The 26267-nt window shown below is 53.4% G+C and overlaps 1 protein-coding gene across 2 annotated transcripts in view; it reads right to left on the bottom strand.

The window, feature by feature from the left end:
* CTBP2 (C-terminal binding protein 2) overlaps window positions 1-25955 on the bottom strand; it is a 135513-nt gene extending 109558 nt beyond the window's left edge. Inside the window, exon 1 of one of the 2 annotated variants that reach the window (XM_074232216.1) lies at window positions 25885-25955. The gene's annotated coding sequence lies outside the window, so the exon portion shown is untranslated. Of the gene's footprint in view, window positions 1-16341; window positions 17909-25884 lie in introns of those variants that run through there. The other variant, XM_074232215.1, reaches the window with a different exon arrangement.
* Between the last annotated feature and the right edge of the window lie 312 nt (window positions 25956-26267).

Below are 26267 nucleotides of genomic sequence, written 5' to 3'. Positions count from 1 at the left end.
CAGCAAGTGGGGAGCAAACCCCGTGTTCATCCCCATCCTTCAGTGGCAGCAGGAACTGTGGGCCCTGGAAAGGACCCCACCTGGACCCTCCCCTCAATCTAGATCGTGTCAAAGCTGGCAGAAGGCCTGCAGGCATCCCACTGGACAAAAGCAGCAGGGGCCTTGGATCCCATGGTCCAAAGCCCTCCCAAAGGAGGGACAAGTCAAGGCCTAAGGCAGACAAACAGGCCTGCTCCTACTGACTGGACTCTCCCTTAAGTCTTGTGCAACCAACCTTCCTCAGAATCCTCTTTTTGAATGATTGTTAAAATAAAACACATGAGATTACAAAAAAAAAAGCAACTGTAACGAGCCTCAGTTCTTGATGCATCTGTGCTTTGGGCCAGAGACCTCCTGGGTCCTGATCTGGCCACATTTCTCCATCCCTGGGCTGAGGCCCATCTTCACAGCCCACCTGAGGGCAGGACAGCCCTGGTCTCAGGCTCTGTCCCCATCCCATCTGGTCAAGCAGACTAGCTGCCCTACCTGAGGAGCCCAGGCCCCGTGCAGGGAAGAGATGTTGCTGGCCCTCCAGTCTCTTACCCCTAGAACTTCCTGGGGTGACCTGTTCCTGAAACCATTTTTCTCTGGGGTCTCCTCAGGTCAAGACCGGGCAAGAAGACCTCAGCTGGCAAATGTCAGGGAGTCAAATGAGGGAAGCAGGTTATGTAAGAGGCTGTGGCAGATGACTTGTGGAGTCAGAGAGTACCCCCTGGCACCCGGGAAAGGTCAGGCATGGCCCTGGAGTGGCCCAAGAGAGCCAGGCACAGCCCACCCAGGCAAGGCAGCTGAGGGCAGTTCCAAAATGCAACCCCTAGACTGCCCGGCCTCTTTCATGCCAGAGTAAAAGTCAGGAGCCATCTGAGAGAGGGGGTCCCCAGCCCTATGCCCACTCCTCTCAACCCCAGGAGACTGGTTAAGGGACCACACCAGCCACGTCCACAACAAACAAAAAACCAGCAGAATATGAATGGAGGCCATGTGCAGGTTTTTGGAACTTCTTTTCATGTTTTCCTTCCCTTCTCCTGGTGTTTTCTTTGCCCTCAGTCCTAATTCCTCCTTCACAATGTGACTAATAGGCAACTATGTTAAACACAAATGTACCCGGGCGATTTTTGCCACTGTTCACTGCCATGGCGGGGGGGGGGGGGGGGGGGGAGAAGGGAGAGTGGAAATAAATGTGGAACTTAGAAATTTCTAGGTGGATGGATTTTGAAAAACTATCATTGCATGTTATTGGAAAAATAAAATAAAATTTCAGTGAAAAAAAATGAGCCCAAGAAGATGTGACTTACTGAAAGTCTCTGCCCTCAGTGCCTGCTGTTCTCTATCAGGAGGTGCCACTGAGAGGCCCACCAGAAAGGGGCAGAGTTCCACAGCTCCTCAAGTAAAAAGGAACGTGATGAGCACAGCGCAGCCAGAGGGAGGCTCCATGGCATAAGTGCCTATGCCACCACAAATGGTGGCCTGGAACCAGAAGCCACACCCTGGCCCTGCTCTGGGACTGGCCATGCCAGCAAGGTCCACAGTGGGGCTGGCAGCAGTACCAGGCCCTGGAGGCTCCAGAGCCTCTTCCTTGCCCCCAGTTGGATGAGCCTTCTCCTCAGCAAAAAGCCTCCCCCAAAGGGCGGCTAGGTGACACAGTGGATAAAGCACCGGCCTTGGAGTCAGGAGTACCTGGGTTCAAATCTGGTCTCAGACACTTAATAATGACCTAGCTGTGTGGCCTTGGGCAGGCCACTTAATCCCATTTGCCTTGCAAAAAAACCCCTAAAAAAAAAAAGCCTCCCCCAGGCAAGAATTCTTAGGTCCTATCACGCTCATGTATGCAGACAAGGCATGCGTGTATTTGAGTTCCTCCAGACATGCAGGTATATCAATACATATACATACACGAACCTATGTATACCTCAGGCATGAGCCCAAGTTTGGGGGTGGAGGCCATTCCATCTCTCTCTGGATCTAAGACGGAGTCGATCTGTACCATCAAAGAAGAGATCACCAAGACCTTCTGCCATCCAGTGAGACTTTGCCCCTGAGATGCAGGGTCTGAGGAGACCCCACGGGGCTGAGGACCCTTTCCTGAGGATGTCACCAAGAACCATCCACAGAAGATCTGGACCATGGCAGACCCCTGCCCCCAGCCCCTGGGGCGGGCCACCTCCCAGAGTAGACAAATCACCAAACTCACACCTGAGACCTTGGGCTCCCATATCAAGAGCCAAGGTGGCCCCAGATCATGGGATCTTCTCCACTTCCCTGGACACAGCAGGGACCCTAGGGGCCGTGCTCCTCACCCTTAGTGGGGAGTTTTCCAAGGAAAGCATCTAGGTGCTCCTGTTGCTCACCTAGGAGCTTGGGGACTTCCCAGGTACTCCTGTTGAAATCTCAGCTTTAACTAAACCTGCTCAGAAAATGCCCATTCACCTTTTACCATGACCCAGAGCAGTCACAGAGACCCACTTGTCTTCTGGGGCCTCAATTTCCCTTCCTGTCCAAGGAGAGCACTGACCTGGCTGACCAGGGTTCCTTCCTGCCCTGGAGGCGCCCACTCCTGAGGACTGGACAGAGTCCTCCTGGTTGTATCTGTAGGAGTGACCAACAGGTAAAGCAGTCTTACCAATCTTGGGCACCCACCCTGGCAAGAACTGACCTGAGCAAGTGGCTTGGGGACATTCCCAGAGCAACAGTCTTCAAAGGACCTTCACCCCAACATCTCTCCCCACTTAACTAAGTTTTTAAAGCCAAAAGGTCCCCAAACAAGGAAACAAGAAGGTAAGGACGGTAAGGTAGAGTTCTCCTGAGTCTCCAATCCACCCACCGTCTCTGCTGCAGAAGTTCCAGTGTGGAAGCTCCTTATCCCCTCTCCCAACTCATCTGGGATTTACAGCCATCAAGGATCATCTGAGGCCCTTGTTCGTGGTCACCCAGCCATCAGGCCTTGGAATTTGAACCCGGGCCTTGGAGTCTTCAAGGTCAGGCCCTCCCTGCCTCCCTCACAGGGCCATCGCTCCAGAACGCTCCACCTCCCATCACTAGGGGTGGATCAAGGGAATCTTTCCCAGGAATAAAAATTACATTTTACATAAATTAAATATATAATTCGATTAAATATGTTTATGTCTTTGTGATGGCATTTAAAGAAGTACTCATTTTCTTTTTTCAAAGAAAAACTCTTTCAAATGTAATTTGAAGCTGTCAAACCAATCTTCCCTGTAGATCTCTGAAATGTCAGCCACCTTCCAGAGGGGATGGCAGCTTCCTTTGAAATATGCAATTCCAAACCGTGCATTCCGAATCAAGGATTTATTAAAATACGCCACTGACATTTAGACTGATTAACTAGAGGCCTTGCCTGGCTCCTTTTGATGGAAACGCTCACAAAAGACCCGTCACAACATCTCTAGAGCCCCCACCCCCCCCACCCCGGCCTCCCACAGAAGGAGCTGTCCTTTGACGCCTGCCTTGGTGGGGCACGGCCAGGGAGACTGGTCATCCCCGGGCCCTCGGGTCCCATTGCCCTGACCAAGAGCTATGCAGACAATGCCTGAAGACTTCCAGGAACGGGAGCTCCCTCCCACCCCAAACAGACAGCTACCAGCCCCCAGCCTCAACGGCCCCCCATGCTCCTGTGGCTCTGGGTTGCCAGAGGCACCAGGTGGCTCTCTTCCTTCCCAGCTCCCTGGGGGCCAAGCCCAGACCAGGGCCTGGACCCCCTCCCCAGGAAGGGCTCTGAGAGGTTCTGCACAGCCTCCAGGAATAAAGGAGGGAGACTGGAGGAGAGCAAGGCCCTGCCACTCCATGGATGGCTGGGGTCTCGTCAGCCTCAGCAGAAGGCGGAAGTCACTTCATGCTAGCCTCAGTTTCCATGTCTGTGAAACGAGGCCCTGGTGACATAATCAATAGGCCCCTGGCCCACAGAATCTCAGAAGGGAGGGTTCGGTGCCCACCCCCGTGGCTAATGACAAATGGTGGTCCCAATAGCTCTGATAGAGGGAGGCAGGGAAGAAAGAAGGAGGGGAAGGGTCAGGGAGCCAGGCTGACAGAAGTGAGGGCAGCGTCTGCGGCAAAGGGAGTGGAGGGGCCCCTTGGAGGGATCCCAGCCACACCAAGAACATGCTGGGGACTGTCAACAGAGGGAGATAGGAGCCACAGCCTCGGGATGTGGGAGAAAGCGGGCTGGGATGCAGGTTCCAATCCATCCTCTGACCCAGGGTCAGCCAGCAGGGACCCACCCCCAAGAGCCACCTCTACAGAGAGGCCTCTGGGAAGCTGGCCAATGAAGCAAGAACTGGTCATCAGTCCCCACTCCCCAAAGAGGCACTTGAGGATCAGAGCTGGTACTGAGGCAGCCTAGTAGGACCAGGGTTCAAATGCCACCTCTGAGGTCAGCTGTCAGGGTTCTAATTGGTGATTCCAAGGAGTCTGTAAAAGGAGGCTGGTCCATTCATTTAGAATGCAGGACAGTGTGGGAAGGAGAGTCAGCCGAGCCAGGCCCTGGTCTAATTCTGAGGAAATAAACCTGTCCTCAAGGAGCTTATGCTTTGAGGGGGGAGACAAGATGCCAACAACCTGTACAAAGACGCTGCTGGGGGGCGGGGCTGGCCGATGTACTGAGAAGGGAGAGCAGAGGTGGGTCAGGAGGGAGGCCGGGGTAGCTTCATTCTAGGGCATTCTAGGGGGAGTATGAGTATGGCTCTAATGAGACTGAAAGTGGGGAAGGGCTTTCCGTATCTCACAGGCGTCTGTCCTGATCCAAGAGGGAAGAGCAAGGCCCAGAGTAGACTGAGGACAAGGACCCGAGGCAGTCACGTCTAACTCTGCCCCACCCTCTTTAGGGTTTTTTGGGCAGAAATATGAGTATTTGTCTTTCCCTTCCAGCTCGTTTTACAGCTGAGGAAACTGAGGCAACAAGGGAAAGGGACTTGGCCTAGTTCACACAACAAGTCAGTGCCAAAGGTTGGATTTGAACTCAGATCTTCCTGTCTCCAGGTCCAGTGAACAACAAGAGGTCCTGGCTGAACCCTAGGAAAGGAAAAGGTGGTGATGCCTTGACAGGGGGGTCTTGGGTAGGAAGGACAGGAGGCTCTGATTGGTCCCACTGAGGTGAAGATGTCCCCACGTGGCATTCAGGAGAGGAAGTGTTTGTACCAGACCCACCCCCTGTGGAAGCAGCACAGTCATGGTCCTGGGCTGTCCCTTTGACATGGCTGCAACTGGAATTATCCTCCTCCCTCCTCCCCTTTCCTTCCTTCCTCCCTTCTGTCCTTCCTTCCTGCCAACCTTGCTTTCCCTCTTTCTCTCTTTTCTCAATTTGAATAATTTCAGTGAGAAAGGCCAAGGTGGTCAAGCCGACCCCTCTTCCAGAACGACTGGCCCGGATTTCTTACCTCCTGGGGATGAGGATCGGCCAGTGGTCATCATCACTATTGTGACTAGCTCCATGGGGACAGGGACCATTTTTAAGTCAAAATTCCCTCAGGCTTCCTGAAGCTTGGAATGCAGGTGGAGGGTCTGGCTAACATCATGGAAAGGAGAAAATGAAATACTCTGGAAGCATCTGAAGGGGAAGGGCAGGGAGGAGGTGGAAGAGCAGTTTGAGAAGGCTGCACCTCAACTAAGTGGATAGCCTCCAAGACCCCTCCAATCTAAAACTAGAAACCCAAGAGCTGGTTGGAAGAGAACAAGTGAGACGGTGAGAAGAGAAATCTGGGGAAGGGGCTGCCGTCAGTGAAATCAGCCACAGGGAAGTTGACAGACATGCAAGTCGGGAGCAGATGACGCTCTGGATACTGTGTCCACGCACCAACACCCCAGGTGGCGACACCCATGTTGGAGACTGGACAATCCACATTCATAAAATGGGAAAGGGGATAGAGAAGAGGTTGACCTGGATGACCCTGAAGGTCTCCTGAAAAACTTAGAAAGACTGATACCTGGGGGGAGATCCAAAGGGCTTGTGTGGAAGATGACGTCCGTCTTGGGAGGACAAAGAAGGATCCTTTCCACAGGACAGATGGAGAGGATTCCACAGTAGACGTGTTCCAAGATGAAAGCCCCTTACGGGGTGGGTTCGGTGGGACAGAAAAGATGGCGGTCAACTAAGCCAACTCCTCTTTCGCCTTGTCTGGAGGGCGGCCGCTGGAAGCAGAGCCAGCGTCCAGAGTCTAGTCCAAAGGGAAGGCCACCCGGGACACCCTGGCCTCGACATTCCTTGTCCCCAACTGGCCGTGAGGGTCCCCATGTGACTGAGACCCCCCCCAGCTAGTCCAGAAAACGGAAGCTAAAGGAAGATGAACCCCATTCAGGGACCCCAGGGGCAAACCCAAGCCAACTTATCCCGTGGAAGAAACGACGCAGAACAAGCCCTGCTCCTCCAAGGAGGCTTTTCATGTGCGGAACTCTTTCCCAACAAAATCCCATGGTGTTCAAGTGAGAACAGATGATGTGCTGAAGCCTCAAAACTAAGGCTCCAATTTAGGAAACAGCTGAGCTCTGTTTGCACATCCTTCTAATGAATTTAGTTCAATAAATTCAAATCAGTAAACACTTCTAAAAATTTAATTTTCCATCACTCATTGCACCAGGGCTTGATGAGCCTGGGGGTTCCACCGGCTGGGGAGAAGGCAGAATTGGGGAGGGAGGGAAGGCTGCTGGGGGGACCCTCCCTCCACTGCCATCGAGGGCAGGTTCCTTTACAAAGGGGATCAGCAGGCAAACCCAGAGTTGGGGTTGTGGGGATCCTGGGGAAACAGCAGATCTGGGCATGGAGAGGCTGTCTCTGCCCTAAGCAAAGATGCTGTGGGCATCTCTGCTGGGGGTAGCTGGTCCCCACATCCGGACCCAGGGTGACCAGGGTATCAGAGGCCTTGGTCGGCTCCCCAGGCCCCCACGAGCAATCTACCACAAAAGTACCCAAAGCTTTAGAACTGCTCACGGACAGTTAGGGACTGGCAGCAACAGGAGATGGAAAGGCCCTGTTCTGGGCAGGTCCTGTCATCTCTCTGGGCTTCAGTTCCCCCCTCTGTAAAATGGGAATCTTCAGATTCTGAAAGCACTATAGAAATAAGTGATTTATTTGTATTTGTATCATTCCTGTAAATAAAACCATCCTTCAAATTGGGAACAAGAAGGGAGAAAGAAGGGCCCCTGACAAATCAAGAAACCCTACAGTGAGACTCAGCAGAACTGGGGACCTTCCCTCAACAGCAGTGGTGGAGCGGCGCCATCAGAATGGTGGGCCGTGGCGCCTCGACCCCACTCGGCCCTTCAGACAGCGCCTGTCGCTGACTACCCGCCTGTGGATCCCAGGCAGCCTGCGCTCCCGGGGGTCCTTCCTCAAATGAATGCTTGCAAGGCCTCCTAAGGAGAGCTTCAGTTTTCAGAATGAGCCCCCAGCTTTTACATTCTGGAGAGGGCCCAGCTTGCTGGGGGATTGGGGATGGGGCGGGGTTCAAGAAGCCCCCACAACCAGATGAAAACATCTTCGGGCTCCATCCACTAATCAGATACTAAGCCAAAGAATTCAGAAAGAAGGGTCAGTCCCTGGGGTGACGCAGTGGACAGAGCACCCACCTTGGGACTCAGGAGGATCTGAGTTCAAATGTGGGTCAGACACTTAATCATTACCTAGCTGTGTGACCTTGGGCAAGTCACTTCACCCCCACTAAAAGTAAACAGATAAACAAACAAACAAGTCAGGGCTATTAAAGTCAGCCTCCAAGCTCCCCATTTCTAGAACCCTTCAGGACTAATGGCAAATTATCACCCATTTCTCAGAGGAGAAAAGTGAGACTCCAAGCCCTAAGGGGCCTTGCCCAAAGTGGTGCTGCTGAGGGATGACCTGTGCAGGAGAAAGCAGGGCAGCCAGGCCGGCCTTCTCCTTCCCCAGAGGAGGAACAAGACCACCCCAGGGTCCAGCTCAGCCCCACAACCTGTGGCAGCCTCAGCTTCACTCAACGGGGCGTTTTCTCTACAGTGAAGGAGAAGAGCCTTAAGCCCAAGGGGAAGGGGACTCTGGGCCCCCCATCATCCTGAGCCAGGCAGGTGCCCCACTGGTGTTTCATAAGGACTGAAACAGCTGTCTTGGCCGGGGTCTGGGTGGGCTTGGGTCATGAGGAAGCCCCCGAGCTGTGGGAAGCTGCAACTCCCAAGTTTTTTACAGAGGGAGCAAGTCTTCTCCCCAAAAGTTCAAGAGAAACTCCACCAACCCTCTGGGGTGGGTGGGACCCTCCCTCCCGGCCCCAGGCTCCTCCTCCGAGAATGGCACTCTGTGACAAGTCCCAAGGCTGGCTGTACCCCAGAACCCTTGCTAGCCAGGGAGTCCTGGGAAAATCACTTCAGCCATCTCTGAATGGACAGGACACTGGCCCCTGCCTCCCAGACCAAGGGCTTTATAAATGCCAGTCAGCATCCCCAGGGCCTTTGGACAAGTCTGGTCACAGCCCGGGGTGGGGGGTAAAGACTGGCACCACAACCCATATTTTATGCCCCAGGCCTCTCATCTAATCAATGGCAGGGCCCCAGCCCAGCCCAGGCCACCCCCCTCCCCAGTCAAGACGTCCTTAGCCAGTGGATTCTTAGGACTGAAGATTCCCCATCCCCAGCTTGTTCTCGCCATTTCATCAAGTAAGTGGCTGTTAGAGAAGACCCTAGTTCCAAGGCTGGAGGGAGGGGCCGGCCAGGGGCCCAGCCAGCCTCCCTAAACAGGATTCAGAACTGACACGGGTTTCAGAACCGGCCCTGGCCTTCCCTGGTCCAGTGGGGCCGCTTGCCTGGCGCTCACCAGGTGACCCGTGTCTGGAGCACGCTGGGACCAGGCCTGCCCTCCCCAGGCTTCCGCTCTCACCAGAGGAAGGACAGAATCAGAGGGGGGAGGTTGGGTGCTCTGAGGCCCAGAGTCCTCCTCTTCCCAGGTGCAGGGAGCCAGGCCCTCCCCGGGCTTCAGGCTGGGCTGTTGTTCCCCAGAAGAATACCCGCCCCTTCCCTAGGGCTGCCCAGGCCTAAGGATGGGCTGAGGCTCCCAGCCACAAGGAGACCCCAGAGACATCAATGCTCACTCCCGGCTGTTCCCCAGCTCCCCACTCTGGTACCAAGGATGGAGAGAAAGGAGAAGGTTGGATGCAGACCCTGCCCTCAGGAGCCGTGATGATTCCCCCTCCCCGGGCCTCATGATAATTTTGGACACCAAGCAAAAGGAACCTGGTGGTGACCAACTAGAGCTTTGAGAAAGGGCAATTCTCAGTTTATGATGGGGGGAGGTCTCTGGCTGGTCCTTTTCAGAGCAGGGAAAGCGTGGTGCCCCCCCCCCCAATTCATCAGCACTGGGCGGCTCTGAGCTCCTGTAGGTCCAAGGGTCTCGGGTTTCACCCAGGGAAACTGAGGCAAGGGATGGCAGGGAGCCTGGTAATGGAGAGCTTCTCTTCTCCCGTCCAGACCCCATATCCCACTGAGGAAGCACGTCTTGACAAATGAGCAACAAGCAACACAGGACCCCCAGAGGGTCTCAAGTCCAAGGAGGACAGAGGGCCACTTCAGGGTGGACTTGGCTGGCTACCTCCTCCAGTGCCCGAGGCAATAGTAGGGAAATAGTTGACTCTCTCCCACTCCATCAGAGGGGGATTCCTTCTCAGCCACAGGGGAAGCCGGATGCCCCAGTCCTCCCAAGGTTTCTCGGCCACATGCTTCTGGGGGGGGGGGTGGGGGGGGAAGAGTTCGAAGAGGCCAGAATCCAAGCTGGCTGGATTTTCTTCCACCAGCAGCTTTGGGACAGGCCCTGTCAAGAGACACACCATCTCCCCACTCCCTCCTCGGCCCTACGGTCCAACAACTGAGCGGGCGGCTCTAAACGGGCGGCCCAGGAGCAAGCCAGACAGAAGCCAGCCAAAAGCAAATTGCTTCCAGGCCCTCGGATTCCAGAACAGCAGCTGCCTCCAATAATCCTCCACTGGGAGGGGGGCTTCTCCTTGGCTCCCCCAGGCCTCCCATACTGACCCGGCCCCCCTGGCCATTGGGCCTCTATACAGCGGCTCTGTGGTCACTGACGGGGGGGAGGGGGAATGGTGGGGCCCATGGATATGGGCCCTGTGGCTGGGTCTCCTCCACTTTGCAGGGTGGTGTCCTTCAGCAGGCTGAAGGAGGGAGCTGTAGGACACGAAGGCGACTCCCAGTTTTGCCTTTTTTCCCCCAATAAATTCCAGAAGACCGTTTTTTAAATCATCAAGAATGAACCGCATGTTCCACAACTGGTAAGGCAAGGCTGAAGCATCGCCAATGACCTTATGGAGGCAGATGGCCCTGAGGCCTCACTTGCTGCCCCAGTTTCCCAAGGGACTACCCAGAAAAAATAGATAAGACAAAACAAAAAGAATCTAAAATAAGACAGAACACTCTCCATCCTAAAGAAACCAGCCCCCTTGTTAGACCCCCATTCCAGCTCACTGTCTTTCTGCCTGCCTCTGGAGGGCTTTCCTGAGCCCCTAGCAGCTAGCATCTCCCCCAAATGATCTTAAAGGGCCTGAGGTTCAAATCAAGCCACAGACACTTACTAGCTGGTGACCTTAGGTAAGTCACTTGAGTCTCTTTGCCTCATATCTCCAGTTGTCCTGATTCCTATCTGGCCACTGGGCCCAGATGGCTCTGGAGGAGAAAGTGAGGCTGGAGACTCTGCACAGCCCCACCTCGTTCATATCTGATTCCCGTGCTTGTCATGGCCTCACCTCCCTGATGGGAGAACCATGAACAGACATCACATGTGGCACAGACTGAATCTGAGCTCCTAAAGGTCAAAGGCCATCTCCCCGGGACCCTCCCTGAGGCTTCTCAAAGAGCAAGGGCTGTGGCCACTGTGAGAATAGGTCTTGCTTCTCTAGACCGATTTGTTCCAAAGGGGGTTTGGACTCTTTAATTTCTCCAGAGGGAAAGAAAATGATGAGTGTTCATTAAAAAATGAAATACAAAATAATTAAGAAATGCTGGTTAATGAATACAAATTCCAACAAATTTAGGTCAACGGCAGCCTAGTTGTCTCAGCTTGGCTAGAAAAGTCTGAATGCATAGGAAGCCACCCTGAAATTCTGGGGGAAAGACAGGGGGACCCCCAAAGTCTCTGTCCAGTCTGAGCTGGGAGGAGGCCAATCCCCCCCCAAAAAGGTGGCAGAACGTGCCACCAGCACCTCCCCTGTGCAAAGAAGCCAGGAAACAGAGGATTCACCAGGAAGCAGAGGCCTAGAGGCCGGAGGCAGGTCATCCCTGCCTCAGCACAAGCACCGGCTGCTCGTCCATCCATCTGGACACATCCGTCGCCCAAAATGCAATGGGGCTGAGGTCATTCGGCAAGAAGCAGCCCACCTGTTTCTGGCATTTCCTTTTCCAGGGGACTTTCCAAGATCAACTGAAAGGCCCTGCTATGGGCAGGGGTAACAGCTGTCCTCCGCTGCTGAGGGAGGGCAGCCTCAGAGACCTGCCCTCCCAGGGTCAGGGCCCACCCTGGTCTTGCCCCCACGGGGGCTCAGCAAGTAGTGAGCTTCATAGACCACCTCTACTGGGAAGGGCTGGTCTGGGATCTGGAGATTCAAATCCAGACCCTTGGAAGCTTCCAGTGTAAAATAAGGAGATAATGCTTGTCCAGTGCTTAGCATAGTCTGGTATCCAGCAGGCACTTAATAAAGGCTTTCTTCCTTCCCTGCCCCCCCCCCAGTGTCTTGAGGCAGTGCCAGTTTGCCTGAACAGGTGATGCCACAAGCAGTCCCCACTCTGGCACCAGAGGGGGAGGGGGAGCACATGGGAAAAGCATAGCTGCCTACTGACCAGGAGGAAAGGCAGCCAATGCCAGCCCGCACCCCCATTCCACACCATCCATGTGACAATGGAGAGCACCTCAAACACTCAGCAGTGTAACCCTGGGCAAGTCACTTCACCCTGATTCCCTCCCATCTAGGGTCATCTCCAGTCTTCCTGATCCAGATCTGATCATGGGACCCAGATGCTCCAGAGACGGTGAGGCAGGGGATCAAATCCAATACTCCTAGTCATGTCTTCTAATGAGAGACAAATATCTTCATCACTGGGGGGACCAGACCATCCCTGCCCTCCCACAGAGTTACTGGGGAAGGAGGGGGCCTACCAGCCGAGACTCTAGAGACCACAGGCTTCAACTTCCATCAAGATCTTCAGTCTCTACAACCAAAGACATCTGTGCCCCCTCTTTCTATCTCCCAGGCCAAGGGACCTGGAGGCAACCAGGACCAGGTTCCAGGAAGCCCAAACAGCGCCCAGACCCTGAGAAGGGGTCTCAGCTTCCACAGAGAGCATTAAGAAATTCACCCTCTGAGAGGGGGAAAAGGAGAATGTCCCAGAAATTTTCCATCCATTCCAAGAGAGTCGCCAAGGAGGTGCCTCCCCCAGGGATCTCTGCTCAGGGCTTCATCCATCACTGGAGCATTCATTCATTTCCTGAAGATGCCTCTGCCTCTTCACGGTTGGAACCCAGCCTTTGTGCTCATTTCTCACCTGGAAAATGGGGTTCTGATCCAGACTGGAGTCACTGTCATGACTGAGTGCCAGGGGCTCCCTCACTCTACCCCATTCTCTCTGCCCAGAAAGGCCACTCTTCAAGAGGGGGAGAGACAATCAGGGCATCCTCACGTGATCTCGAGGGTTCTGACATCCATAGGCTTCAAAGGCTGTGATTCTATCAGGAGATCTGGATGCTGATACAAGACCCTTTGACTCCAGGGTGGGTGGGCTGACAGCTCAGGATGAGGCCAGGCTGGTCCATGATGGGTGCCATTTTTTGAGGCTTCCTCATCATCCCCCAGATGCTGATGCTGGCCTCCGTGGTCCAATCTACCCCAACTGGAAGGCACCTGCCCTGTCCATCTGCTGCCAGCCTGGGCCACTCACCTGCCTTCCCCACGCCCAGATTGCTCCCACTCTAGCCTCCAAAATTCTTTGGGAGGGTGGGGGAGGGCACAAAACAAATTTCCAAGGACAAATCTAAAGCAAAGGAATGCCAAGTAGTCCATCCCACAAAGGCAAGGGGTGGGGTGGGATTAGGAAAGAACACAGTGATAAACCCAACAAAAGTTAATTAAATAGTCCCTGCCCTCAGGGAGCTTCCTCTCAGCCCAAAGTAGTTCAGTTAAGAAGAACCTTGGATGTCCAGAGCCTGCTTTCCAAGACACAACATCTGGGAGGTGAGGCCATGACAAGCACATGAACTGGATGTGAGCAAGGGGACTATGCTAGCCAGCCTCTCTTTCTCCTCCAGAGCCATCTGGGTCCAGTGGCCAGAGATGGATCAGGACAACCAGAGATGGGGGTCAATCAGGGTTAAATGACTTGCCTAAGATCACCCAGCTAGTGTCCAAAGTCTGATTTGAACTTAGGGTTGCCTGAGTCCAGGGTACTCTACCCACTGTGCCAGCTTCCCATACAAACAGGAAGAGGCCGAGAATCACAAAAATCCAAAAACAAAGACAAGAGCTCAAAAGCTAGAGACAAATCAAGCCTTAACCCAGGTCACATACTTCTTGTAGTTGCTGACCAATTATTGGCTCATCCACTTCCAAGACTGGGCTGCCATATTGATTGACAAGTTACCTGTTCTTCCAGGTGTGGACCCATAGAGCCCCATGTTCACATTGCTCCTATCCTGACTGAAACAGGGACTTTCCCTAGTTCTCCTGGATCTCTCCTATAGTAATTATTTCCCCAATTTTTCCCTTCTTTACAAAAAAGAGGGGCGGCTAGGTGGCGCAATGGATAGAGCATCGGCCCTGGAGTCAGGAGGACCTGGGCTCAAATTCAGCCTCAGACACTTAACAATTACCTAGCTGTGTGACCTTGGGCAAGTCACTTAACCCCATTTGCCTTGCAAAAATCTAAAATAAAAAAGACAATTGGGAGGCATGAGTCAAGGAAGATTCTAAAAGACCCACCCCCCCCCAGCCAAGAAGCCAGAACTGAGGAATCAATGAAACGTCCTCCTCCAGGAGCAGAGAGATGGCCACTCAGCCATCCAAGGTCACTCAAGGGATTTTCTCCTGAATGTTTGGCTGCTAGTTCCTCACCTGTTTATCTTCTATTTGTATAGCATACACAGAACTTTTATATACAAACCCTCTCTCCTTTAGAATTTGAGTTCTTGGAGAGCAGGGATTATTGGACTTTTTGTATACACAAAGATTGATTAAGCTCTCTCTGGCTTTTATGGGGAAGAAGATTCAAAATAAGGGGAGTCAGGGCAGGGAAGATAGGGAATTAGAGGAAGACAGAAATGAGAAGAAAAATAGAACTTTAAAAAATTTAAAATAATATGCTTGGGAATATTAGGGGATCTCAGTTTATAGAACAAGGATTCTATAAAAATAAGCATTAAAGTGAAAATGAATTTATTGATTAAATCACTTAAAATACACGGAGGAAACTTTCAGTTATGCCAAGAAGGATTCTAAGCCAAAGAATGGATGGAAATAAGATAAAATAGGCAATATTGATGACATGAAATTAAACAGCTTTGAAAGAACAAAATCAATGCAGCATGGATAAGGACAACTGTTGATGGGGAGAAAATTTTTGCCATTCCCTCAAAGATTTAATAATCAAGATCCTTAGGTTATTAAAAACAAATATTTAGGACAAAGAGCCACTCCCCTCAGGAAATGAATTAGTCAAAAGACATGAACAAGCAATTCTCATAAATGAATCATTTTGAATGACTGCTTAAAACTGCTAATAAAAAATGCAAATCTAAAATTCCAGGTTTCAAAAACTCAGTCAATTGGCAGAAAGGGCAAAAACCAATAATCAATCAATCAATGAACAAGCTGTTGTTTGTCCTTCATTCTTGAAGATGACCTTGACATCGGGAGGTGATTTGGATGGGGGGTGCTGTGCTAAGCCTTAGTCCAGCAGCCAGGTAAGAATCAGGAGGACTAGAGTTGGCCCTGGATGTGAGGGAATGTACTGGACATGAAGGAGTGAGGGAAAAGTCAAGGATTCTGCCAAGCTAACAAGCCTGGGAGTTGGGAAGCAGCCTGGAAGCTCCCCAAACAATGATGGAGTTGGAAGGGGCAGGCACTTGGCGGGGGGGGGGAGTTAGTAATTATGGGCATGGTCAGTTAGAGATGTCTCCAGGACATACAGTTTGAAATCTCCAACTGCCAACTGGTGATGGGGATGAGACCCTGGGCTAGAAATGAGGATTAAATCCATGGGAGGTGGGAAGACACAGAAGAAGTAAAAGAATCCAAGGAGAGTGTGATCCCAGTGGTCCAGGCAACAGAGTTTGAGAAAAGAACATGAGATTTGACAATTTATTGATTAGTATTAAATTTACCAATTCTTGATGATGCACAGTCCATGGGGAAGATCTGGTAGATCTACCTTGGAATTGTTTGAGAAAAGTCAGCCACAGCTCCGGTCTTGTGTCCAAGAAAAGACCCCCACCCCCACCCCGACACACAATCAACAAAGTCAGACAAGATCTCGGATCCTCCCCAAAATCTGTAGCACCATTTTGGCAGGGAAAAAGAAATGAAAAGTGATGGGGAAATGGGAAATGTCTGAACAGATTCTGCCAGAGCCTTCTGATGGAATATGAGAACTGAAAGAAGTGCGTGAAATGAGGGTAAAAGCAAGCAGATGCAGGAAATGCAAGGAAACTGGAACCAAGGGCCAAGCTTAGGTGGAGAGCTAGGGGTATGGAATGTTGCCTACATTATCAGACACGTCTGCTGAGATGGTTGGGGATGAGGGTGGGGAGAGGCAAAGAGGGGGATACCTGGCAATAACCATGGTGTCAGACGAAATCAGATGTACCGAGTGCTCATCAATCAACAGGTAATTATTAGGTCTCCACTCTTTCATCTGGAGGACAGTCCCTGAATTCAAGGACCTGACAAGTTCTCTGGGAGCCAGGCCCGTGGCCACCATCTTTTTCAGCAATTTCCCACCCAATGGGCATCTATCTATAGCTGTTTCGCCACCTGTCCAGACCAGGTCCTGCCCAGGAGGGGCCAGTTTTGGAGGCATCACAAGGGAAGCACACATAGCCAAGTGTTATCTGGACTTCTTGAGGAACCCCCTGGATTGGGAGTCAGAGCAGCAGGTGTGAGTCCTGGCTGCAGGCTGACCTTGGAAGTCCTTGAACAATGAGGAGGCTGGACGGCTGACCACTAAGGCCTCGGCTCTGAAGCCCAGAAGGGAAGCACCCTGGCAGAGGGCCTGACAACCTCTGACTGACCCGGGGCCCTTCCTGGACTCCTGAGCTAATTCTGAGGATTTCTTGAGTGGGCATACCTGTGGCTGCTCCTGGGCCGGGGCATGGACGTCCTGGGCCGTCCTCCTCACAGCCAGGCCTGGCGTAGCTACAAGGGCAGGCAGGCCTAGATCAGGTTACTCACTTTTTCCCCCTTCCCTCCGTGCAAAGACACCAAGTGAGGTCTTAAACAGAAAGGAAGGAGGCGATTGGACCTTCCCCCTCGTGACCTCACGCCTGGTCACATTCCACAGAATCAGGGCAGACCTCCCTTCTCCATTCAAGCCCTGGGCTGGTCCTTCCAGTCCCCAGCAAACAATGAAAACAGGAACTCAGTCCTGGGCAAGGCGCCTGCTGCCAGCGGGGATGCCAGGAGCTCAGAGTGGCTGGCCTGGGCAGGCCAGACCCTGCACCCCACTCTTGAGTGGAGCATGGCAGCATTACCGCCTGGTTCAGGGGTGGGGGAATCAAGAACTCTCTGGGATGCTTCCTATTCTACCCTCTGGGGCCAAGCAGAACCAACCCTGGACCCTCAGTGTGCCAATGGCAGGGGCTAGCCCTGTCTCAGGAACCTGGGATCCAAGCCAACCATTAGCCTCTCTCTCTCAACCTCAGTTTGTTTGCCTGAAAAATGGGCAGAGGATCTAAGTAGAGCTGTGTAGCCCTTAGAGGGCTGCAGGACCCGCCCCACCTTACCTGCTCCAGGGTCAACAAGGAACAGCTAACTGGAGCTGGGCAGCCCTGAGACCTTGGCCCAGTTTGTCTCCTCTGGGCCTCAGGCCTGTCTGACTCTATAATGGCAGGCATGCCACCCTAGGGATGCCCCCCCCCCTCCTCTGTCCTAAAGTGGTCTCTACCGCCTTCATGTGGGGTGTCTGGTGGTCCAGGAAGGAAGTGACTGCTCTGTGAGCCCTCAGAAAACAAGAAATTAAGAGTGTTTCTTCCTTGGTAAACCACAGATGAGCCTGGCTGGGAGCTGGGAGACAAAGGATGCCCAGTCTGGCAGAAGGGGCAGGTGGTCACACAAACACACACACACACACCACACACACACACACACACACAGTCTTCATACATTGACAGGACAATTGGAGCTGACCAGTCCTGCAACTGGCTCTGTCCTCTAGGAGGTTTCAGGGGTCAGTCTGGCCAGAGACAGATGAACGAAAGCAGAAGCCTGGGAGCGGATGGCACCCTTCTCACCCCCCTTCTCACCTGGTGGGCCCTTGGCTTTGTCTCACACCCAGAGCTGACGAGGAAAAGGAGACAAAAGTGACTCAACTTTGGGACTTTTCTAAGCCGGGATGAAGGATACAAGATGGCCCAAGTGCCCAAGCCACCCCTGGCAACCACGGGGCCCAGACAGGCTAGCCCAGAGCCACTAAAAGCTGGGTGAGAACAAAGAAAAGCCAGGCCACCTCTTCCTGGTAGCCACAGCCGGAGCAGAACAACAACCCCCTCCCCTCCCCCAGGAGGAGACCCAGGAGAGCAGGATTAGAGCTCGGGTTTCAGGTTGAAGTCTGCAATCTTCTGGCTTTTGTCAGCCCAAGCCACAGTCCTAATCCTAGTGTGCGCTTAGCAGGGAAGGGCCAGAAAAGATATGTGTGTGAAAATAAACAGCATGGGGGGGAGGGGAGAGGGGGGAGGGTCCAAGGGGGTGGGGAGGCCACCCTGTCCGGCCACAGGCTACCCCAGGCCACAGCAGGCTTGGTCCAGATGAGGCAAGAAGACAGGATGCAGAAAGGAAACCTGAAGCCTGAGAAAGGGAGGGTCTTATGGGGGGGGGGGGGGGAGCTATAACCATGGTCCAGGAACCGGTTCCAAGACCAACCAACAGGACGGCACAGATGAGGGAGAAGGAGGGCTGGGAGCCAAGACCAAGAAGCCTGGCTCTGCTAACTCACTGCTGGGCACCCTGGTCCAAGAGAGAGCCCATCCCAGAGAGCGGGCAGCAGCTGTTCCTCCCCTCGGCACAACATCCCTAGAACCCATCAGAGAAACGGGGTGAAATTCGACAGTCCCAGGCCAGGATGGAGTAATGTGTTAAGCCCTCCCACCCACCATGAGTCAGTTGGGAGGCTGAGGGGAGCAATACTGGTGTTCAAAGCCCTCCTGGGGGGAGATGCCCCTTTGGGCCCAGCTGGCTGCCTCTTCAGGTTGGCAGGGTGGCATCCAGGAGTAGTGGCCAAAAGGACAGGCCTGATCAATGATCTCTGTTCCATGTCAAACAGAGTTGGAAAGGGCAAATAAAAGCAAACCCACGGGACAGACGATCCTGGCGTGAACCGGATCCTGTTCTTCAGGAAAATCTCTACCTTGGAGGCAAATCACTCTCAGATGATGCCAAGGTCAGAAGGATGGGGAATGGCCCGGCGGGCCTGCCATTCACAGAGCTCAGTCATCCAAGACCAGCCAGGCCTGGGCACACCCTGGCCCAACCTCCCACCCACCAGGGACTAAGGAAAGGGGGAGGGGGGAATCAGCTGCCAGAGGAAACGCCGCCCCTTTCCTTGACTCTCCTTCAGCAACTGGCAGATGCCCAGGGACAACACACCAGAGGAAAATTCAAAGTAAGAACCCATCACCAGTTAGTCAGCATTTATTAAGTGCCTACTATGTGCTAAGGACAGGAGATACAAAAGCAAGCCCACTCCTCCAACCCCCTCCCTTGGCAGACAAGGAAACCAAGGCCAAGAATTCACTTTTTCCTACCAGTTTTAACTCAAGTATGCCAATCAAAAAACTGGAGTAAAGTAGACACCTTCCCCACTGGTGCCACGAAATATGGAAACTGAGTAAAAGAATCCTAGAAGGGTCAGTTTTAGAGCAGGAAGAACTCTCTCATTTTACAGAAAAGGAAACAGATCTGGCAAGGATAGGATTTATTTACCCAGGAACCCTCCTCTAAGCCAACTTCTAAAGGGCCCACCCAGGTGGACGCTGTGGGGGGAAGGTTTACCTAGACTAAGGTGGTGGCCCAAGATGCCCAATGCCGGCAGTATGGCCCCATGCTTCTCCAGGAAGCCTCAGGTTCCCCCCCCACCAAAATGAGGGAGTCAGCCCAAATGGTCTCTGTACCCTCTTCCAGTCTGTGGTCTAGAATGAGGCCCAGTCCCTGCCTAAAGGATCTTATAGGCCAAGGGATTCTCCAGCATTTCAGGTTTTCAGGTTTACATTTCTGAAAGTGAAACTTTGTGCTGAGAGCAATTACCCTGCAGCGCCCAGGGGTGAAAAATCCCAGACCCTGAGGTGAGGCCAAGCTAGACCAGGCAGCCTGGAAAAAGGGGGAGCCTCAGACACTCTGGATGGCTGGGAAAAGGATGAAGGTGCCCAGTGGGAACCCACTCCGCTGTCTAAGGAGAAGGCATAACAAAGAGTTCTCAGGCGGAGGAGCATCTCTCTCTGGAAGAGTTAGAAATCTTCCAACTTGCTCCCTATAGAAATCCCCCCTACTTCCCGGAATCTCCCTTCTGTTCTTTCCATTGGCTGAGCATTCTTCCGCCAGCGAAGCTGAATAAACTTAAATAACCCTAATCAATGTACATGGGTTGATTGATGGAAGAGAGTTGCTTTCATTTTCCTCCTTAGGAAAAATAAGAAACTCAGCTAGAAGCAATTGGGGACAGGAATTCAAATTCAGAAGGTAGGGCCAGACTAGAGATGATTAGGCAAATGACCCCCTGGCCTGGGCTCCTTCCCCTCCTCCCCACCCAAACTGATTCAATCAGCCAGGATTCCTTAAAGGTCCAGGGGCAGTGTGCTGAGGTTTGTTACAGTCCCTACCTGCAGGAAGCCAAATTCTAGGAACGGAACAAGCGTTTATTGAGTGCCTACAGTATACTAGGGACAACAGTCTGGGAAGTAGGGGCTTTTCATCATTCTCATGTTACACTAGAGGAAACCGAGGCAAGCAGAAGTTGTGACTTGCCCAGGGTCGGGCAGTTCATAAGTGTCTGAGACTGGATTTGAACTCAGGGTCTTCCTGACTATCCACTGGACCTCTTGGTTTCCAGATAAACTACAGATCAGAAAAAAATGACCAAGTGATGGGAATGGGGCACTAAAAACTCTGCCCCTCCACTTCCTGTGAGGAGGAGGAGGAGGAGGAGGACAGGAATATGAAAAGGAGGAAGAGAGTTGTGATCCCCGGAGGGCCTGGAGGCAGAACCGGATAGAGCTCACACCTCCTCCAGCCAGAAACACCCCCTCATTTACAAGTTAAGAAAATAAATGCGGCTCACCCCAGGATAGGAACTGCCAGCCACACCAAGGCAGGCTGAGGGGATGGGGGAAGGGGCCAGGGGCCAGCAGGTAAACAATTACCAGCAGTGGAAGGGAAGGAAGAGGGCAAGGATGTGCCCAACAGGTCCAGGGACCAGGGGGAGGGGGAGGGGAAGTTTAAGCCCTGAAGGAGACAAAGGGAGCCTATCTTCAAGTAAGAAGCATGGAGCCCTGCCAAGTCAAACACCAGCAAGCACTTATTAAGCTCCTACTGCATACCAGGGTCTGGACATCCAATGACAAAATGGAAACAGGTCCAGCTCTAGGGGTCCAGAGGATCAGAGTGGGGAGAAAACAAGCAATGAGTGTCTTTTTTTTTTTTTAATCCCCAGAGATACAGCAGTCTGTTCTCCCTTGGGGGGTCAGAAACAGCAGTGAAGTCAAGCTTTCAGTCCCCAGACCTGGGGATCAACCCTGGGCCTCCCTTTTCTCCCTTTATCCTCCCGCCACAGCTAAACTTCTAGAAAAACTGGTCTAATTATAGAATGACCAAGTTCACCCCCCAGTCCCTCCCAGGGCAAAATTCGGCCCTCTGAGAAGTGGTGGGTGTGGCCCCTGCACATCATCCATCCATCCATCCATCCATCCATCCATCCATCCATCCATCAATCACTATTAAGGTCTTGCCAGAATAGCAGTTTTCTCCCTCCCTTTCTTTTCTCTTCCCTGATACAAAGGACGGCTTATAGGGGAGAGGAGGGAGACAGGAGGAAAAGCCATCAACCTCTCCATTCACACTCCACTCACTCTTTAACCAACTGGCCCATCTTCCTCTATAGATCACTCACTCTTCATTAAGCTGCTCTCCCCAAAGTTGGCAATGACTCTGTCACCCCTCTGACACTCAGGGCCAAACCCTCCCTTTATGTCCATAATGTTCTTCCCAGTTCTTCCACATTTTCATTCCTCTTTCTACTCACTCGCACACCTCCCCAAGAGCCTAGAATTTCTTGAGGTTCTAGGGAGGTCAAGGATTCTCCCCCACACTCACAGCAGGGCTCCAATGATCACCTCTGGGAGATCTTGGTCTCCACCAGACCTTATGTCCCACCCTTGACCATCCTCACTCTAGGCCAACATCTGGGTGGCAAACTCCACTTGGATGCTCCAGGGACATTCTCCCACTCAACAGGTCCCAAAATGACCTCATTATCCCCCTCCCAACACCTAATGTTTCCCTTAACCCACTTTCTCTGTTTCTGCGGACTGGCACCACCAGCTCTCACAGTCACCCAAGCTCTGAATCAACCAATGATGCCCACAGCCAGGGGGAGCTAAGCTTCACGAGGGCAGGTCCAGCAACTAGCAGACAAAGATTTCCATATTTCTAGAAGGCCAGAAAGACTCCACAAACAGGACAGCTTCACAATTTCCCGGGAAAACTGTGTATATATTTCAAAATGAGAGCAAATTGTACACAGTGATTTCCCACTTTCCTAGACAATCATTTCTCTGTTCTATCTATGGAAATGTTCACTTTATATCAGTATTTAAAAGTTTGGAAATAAAAGCTAATGCACATCCTGACTGATCCAACAACTCCTCTAGAGTCAGAGCCTGGGCTGGGGATAAAAAGAAGCCTGTATGGATGGAATACCACCTTATTCTCAAGATCAAGTGAAAGCAGGGACATGGCAGCCGTCCCTTTGTTTCTCTGGCATTGGGGACAGATGGGCATCCAAGACTTGTCCAGTATCACAATCTCCCTGAATCAGGGGCAACTCAAAGCACCCCATCCAATTTTGGGGGGCTCAGAACACCTTTACCTCTTAAAATACTAAGGACCACCTCCTTCCCCAGCTTGTTAGGTGTGGTCAGTCTATTGAAATTTAACATAGTTGAAATTTAAAATTCTAGGATTTGAACTTGTAGATCTACCAAAAGGTCCCAGGGACCCCAGATTCCACTTTGAGAATGGTCACCTCTTTCTGTAAAGCCTTAGCCCCGTTCTCAAGATCCCTAATTATCATTGTCATCATCCTCATTTTTTTGCTCATTCATTTTCCCAAAAACATCCCATAACCAATCCAATGCACAGCACTAAGAGACTTGTGTGGTCAAAAAAATAGACATTACCTTTTGATAATTTTGATAATTCCTTCTTTAAAAGATGAGAAACATAAACTTAGTTGAAGTAGGAAGAGAACCAAGTCAGGGGACTTGAAACCCTAGTTCTGCAAACTCTGGATGAATTTGCTTCCCAGTCTGGAAAGACGGAAGACCTCACAGGTCTTTCAACATCTAAAAGGGTTTCTCCAACTGAGGCACTGGATAGGGGATGGTCCTGTTTCTGCCCCCCTCCAGTCTAGTTTTTTCCAAGTCCCCCAAGCTGAACTGAACTTTACTTTAAAACAAGAGTAATAATGAGGGCTGGGGGGGGGCAGCTAAGTGAGAGCACAGGCCCTGGAAGGCAAGAGACCCGAGTTCAAATGCAGCCCCAGACACTTGAAACGTACTAGCTGTGTGACCTTGGGCGAGTCACTTAACCCCATTGCCTCTTTCTCGCACACATGAAAAAAGGAGTAAGGAGAGATAGAGAAGCCATCGTGGGGGGGGGGGCACTTATTAAGAGAATACCATGTATATGCTAGGCATAAACTAAGTGATTTACCCAGGATCACAGCATTAGCTTAGACAATCACAGGGACTGTGTTCAGATCCTCCCTAAGTCACCTTTGCAACACAGGAAAAAGTCACTGGACTTTTTCCTCTCTTCTTCCCCCACCCCAGTTCTCTCTTCTGTAAAATGAGGAACTTCTGAGGTTCTTTCTAGCTCTAAATCTATGACCTAAGATGATTCCAGACCCCCCATTTTTGGTGACTATAAAAATGGGGCTTGGGTAGATTACCCAGCTGCTGGAGAAGGAATGGAAAATAAAGCTGAAACCCACAGACTGGAGCTACTTACAGAAGAATGTGGAGGGGTAGATACAATTCATGGCCACTAAGAGGTTTTTTAATAACTAGCATCAGAGACCTTCAAATTCATAGATTGAGCCAATACTGGAATACAGAGAACCTGACCTGGACCCCAAATTCTTGGGGGGCCAAGGGCAAGACCATTCCTCACTGTTTGTAAATCAGTAGATCAAAACAAGAGGTTGTGGAGGAGAACAAGACTGGACCCCTACTCCCCAACACACAGAGAGACACACAGACACACTCACATGCTCACTGTCTCAGTATAGATATTCCTGCAATGTGCTGCCTTTCAGTATCCCCCAGCTACTACCTTTATGGACCCTTCTCTTCCCAAGCTTTCCCCCATCCACTAAAAACTTTTATTTCTTCTAATTTTAATTGAATTTAAAATTCTTTAATGTATTCTGTAAATGAATTTTATTCTTCTAAGGTTGGGTGCCCTCAACAGACTTGTTTTTGTTGGTTTTGTTTTAACTATAAAGGACTCCATGGGTAGCCAAGCATCCAAATCATGAAGACTCGTCTCCCTGGTTCAAATCCAGCCTCAGATACTTACCAGCTGTGTGGCCCTGTTTGCCTCAGTTTACCATCTTTAAAATGAGCTGGAGAAGAATGTGGTAGACCACTGCAGTTATCTCTCATTTGAGAAAAGCCTAAATGGGGTCACAATGCATCAACTGAGAAAAAAAAAAGACTCACTAACAACAGCCATGTAGTCAGCCTAGTGTTTGCGGCTCTCCCCAGCAGAATGCAAGCTCTCGGCAGAAGGAGACTTTCACTCTGGCCTTTGTTTCCCACAGAGCCTAGCACAAATGTCGGGACTTGGTTGATAAATGAATTTAGGGGGAAACAACCAAAAAACTCCAAACTTCCCAGAGCCGAGTCATTCAAGCCAAGATGAACAACCGATTCAAGGTTGCTGCCATCCCCACCTCCGCGGCCTATTCGGACGGATCGGCCAATCGGTCCCAACGAGGTCCAAGAGCTCTCTGGCTGCCTCCTCTTCTAGACATCATCGGACGGGTCCCCAACATCAATACACTGACTCTCTGGGACCCAGAAGCAGGGCCCAAATCTCCCTTCTCAGTCCCACTGAGTCAGGAATACCCCCCTCAAAATCTCCAGGAGGCAGGTAGGGGCCACAAGAAGCCAGAAACACAAATCTCTGAGAGCCCTTTCTAGGCCCACTTTCCCAAGGAGAGCCCCCAAAACCAGTCCTTCCCAGGACCTTGGAAGGGGAGTGAGTTTCCTGGGATGCCTTCTGCCAATTCCTGGTGCCCCGGTCCCGGCCGACTGAGGTCCAGATTCTAAAAGAAGCGCCCAGGACCCCTCAGCTTGCTGATGAAGGCTCCGGCCGGAGGTGAGGTCCACTTCGTGTCTGAGTGGGGTGAGGTCAGCTGTCAACGTGCCTGCGGGAAAGCTAAAAGGGGACCTGGATAGCAGCGAGGGGACCCACGGGTCCTGGATGGGTGTCGCCAAGGGCACGGAAGGCTCTGGGGAACAGAGGTCATTGAGCTGGGGTCCAAAGAAGTGGCCGAGACCCTCCGGCTCGGAGCAGTTATGGGATCCCGGAGGGAGATCAGAGGAGGGGGCGGGAGCCTGTGATATACTGTCCATAAAACACAGACTGGCGTCAAAATGAACTTCACAAGCCGTGCTTCACGCCCCGCTCCCCGGAACTCTGAGCCGGGGCACCGGGCGGAGGGTGGCACAGCCGCTGCCCCAGTCACCCGGGCCCGGGCGGCCGGGTGGCAAAAGTTCGGGGAGGCGCGGGCGCCCCGCAGGCCCAGGGCCCCCGAGATCGCCGCCGCCCGCGCCGCCCAACTTTCCCAGGAAAAGTTGGGACCTGCCTCGCGGGCCCCGGGCGGGGCGGCCGCCGGGCCCGGCTGGGGCGCCCGGGGGTCCCGGCCCGGCCGCGGCAGCCTTGCTCTCGGGGTTCGCCCGGCGGGGGGCCGCTGCCCGCCCCCCCCGCAGTCTCTGGTCGGGGCGCCGGGCGCGGGGCAGCGGGGTTCGGGCCGCAGCGGGGGACAAAGGCCCGGCCGGCCGGGGCCCCCGCGGCCCCCCGCGGCCCCCCGCGGCGCCGGCCTCCTTTTGTCTGGTCAGCGCGGCGGCCGCGGGGCCCCGGGCCCGCTCCTGGGGGGCCGAGACAAAGGGGCCCCAAGTCGGGGGCCCCCCGCGCCGCACCCTCTTCCTCTCCCGCCAAACTTTTCTCTCTGGGCGAGGCGGGCGGGGCGCCCCCCGGGGCCCCCGGAGCCCCCCGGCCCGGCCCGGCCCGGCCGCCCGCAGACAATGCGCCGCCGCCCGCAGAAACAAAAGGCGCCCCGGCCCGGCCCGGCGCTCCGGGGGCCCCGCGGCCGCTCCCCCGCCCGGGCCCCCCTTACCTGGCTCGGGCCGCCGGGGGGCGGGCGCGGCTCGGGCGGGGGGCGGCCCGGGCCCGGGGCCCTCAGCGCCGCCGCCGGCTCATCCCGGCCCGGCCCGGCCCGGCCCGGCTCGGGCTCCGCGCGCTGCCGCCGCCGCCGCCGCTCCGGGGAGGCCGCGCGCCCTCGCGCTCGCGCTCGTGCTCGTGCTCGCGCTCGTGCTCGTGCTCGCGCCGCCGGCCACGCACAAACTTGAGCCGGGCGGCGTGACCCCCCCGCCGCCGCCGCCGCCGCCGCCCCCCCGCGCAGGTCCCGCCGCCGCCGCCGCCGCCGCCGCCGCCGCCGCCGCCGCCGTCGCCGCTCCCGCTCCGCCGCCGCCGCCTCCGCGCCTCGCGCCGCCGCCCCGC

Source organism: Macrotis lagotis, chromosome 4 (genome assembly GCF_037893015.1).
Source record: "Macrotis lagotis isolate mMagLag1 chromosome 4, bilby.v1.9.chrom.fasta, whole genome shotgun sequence".
Taxonomy (NCBI): domain Eukaryota; kingdom Metazoa; phylum Chordata; class Mammalia; order Peramelemorphia; family Peramelidae; genus Macrotis; species Macrotis lagotis.
The sequence above is the reverse complement of the archived record's forward strand: the minus strand, read 5'-3'. Positions and strand labels throughout refer to the sequence as shown.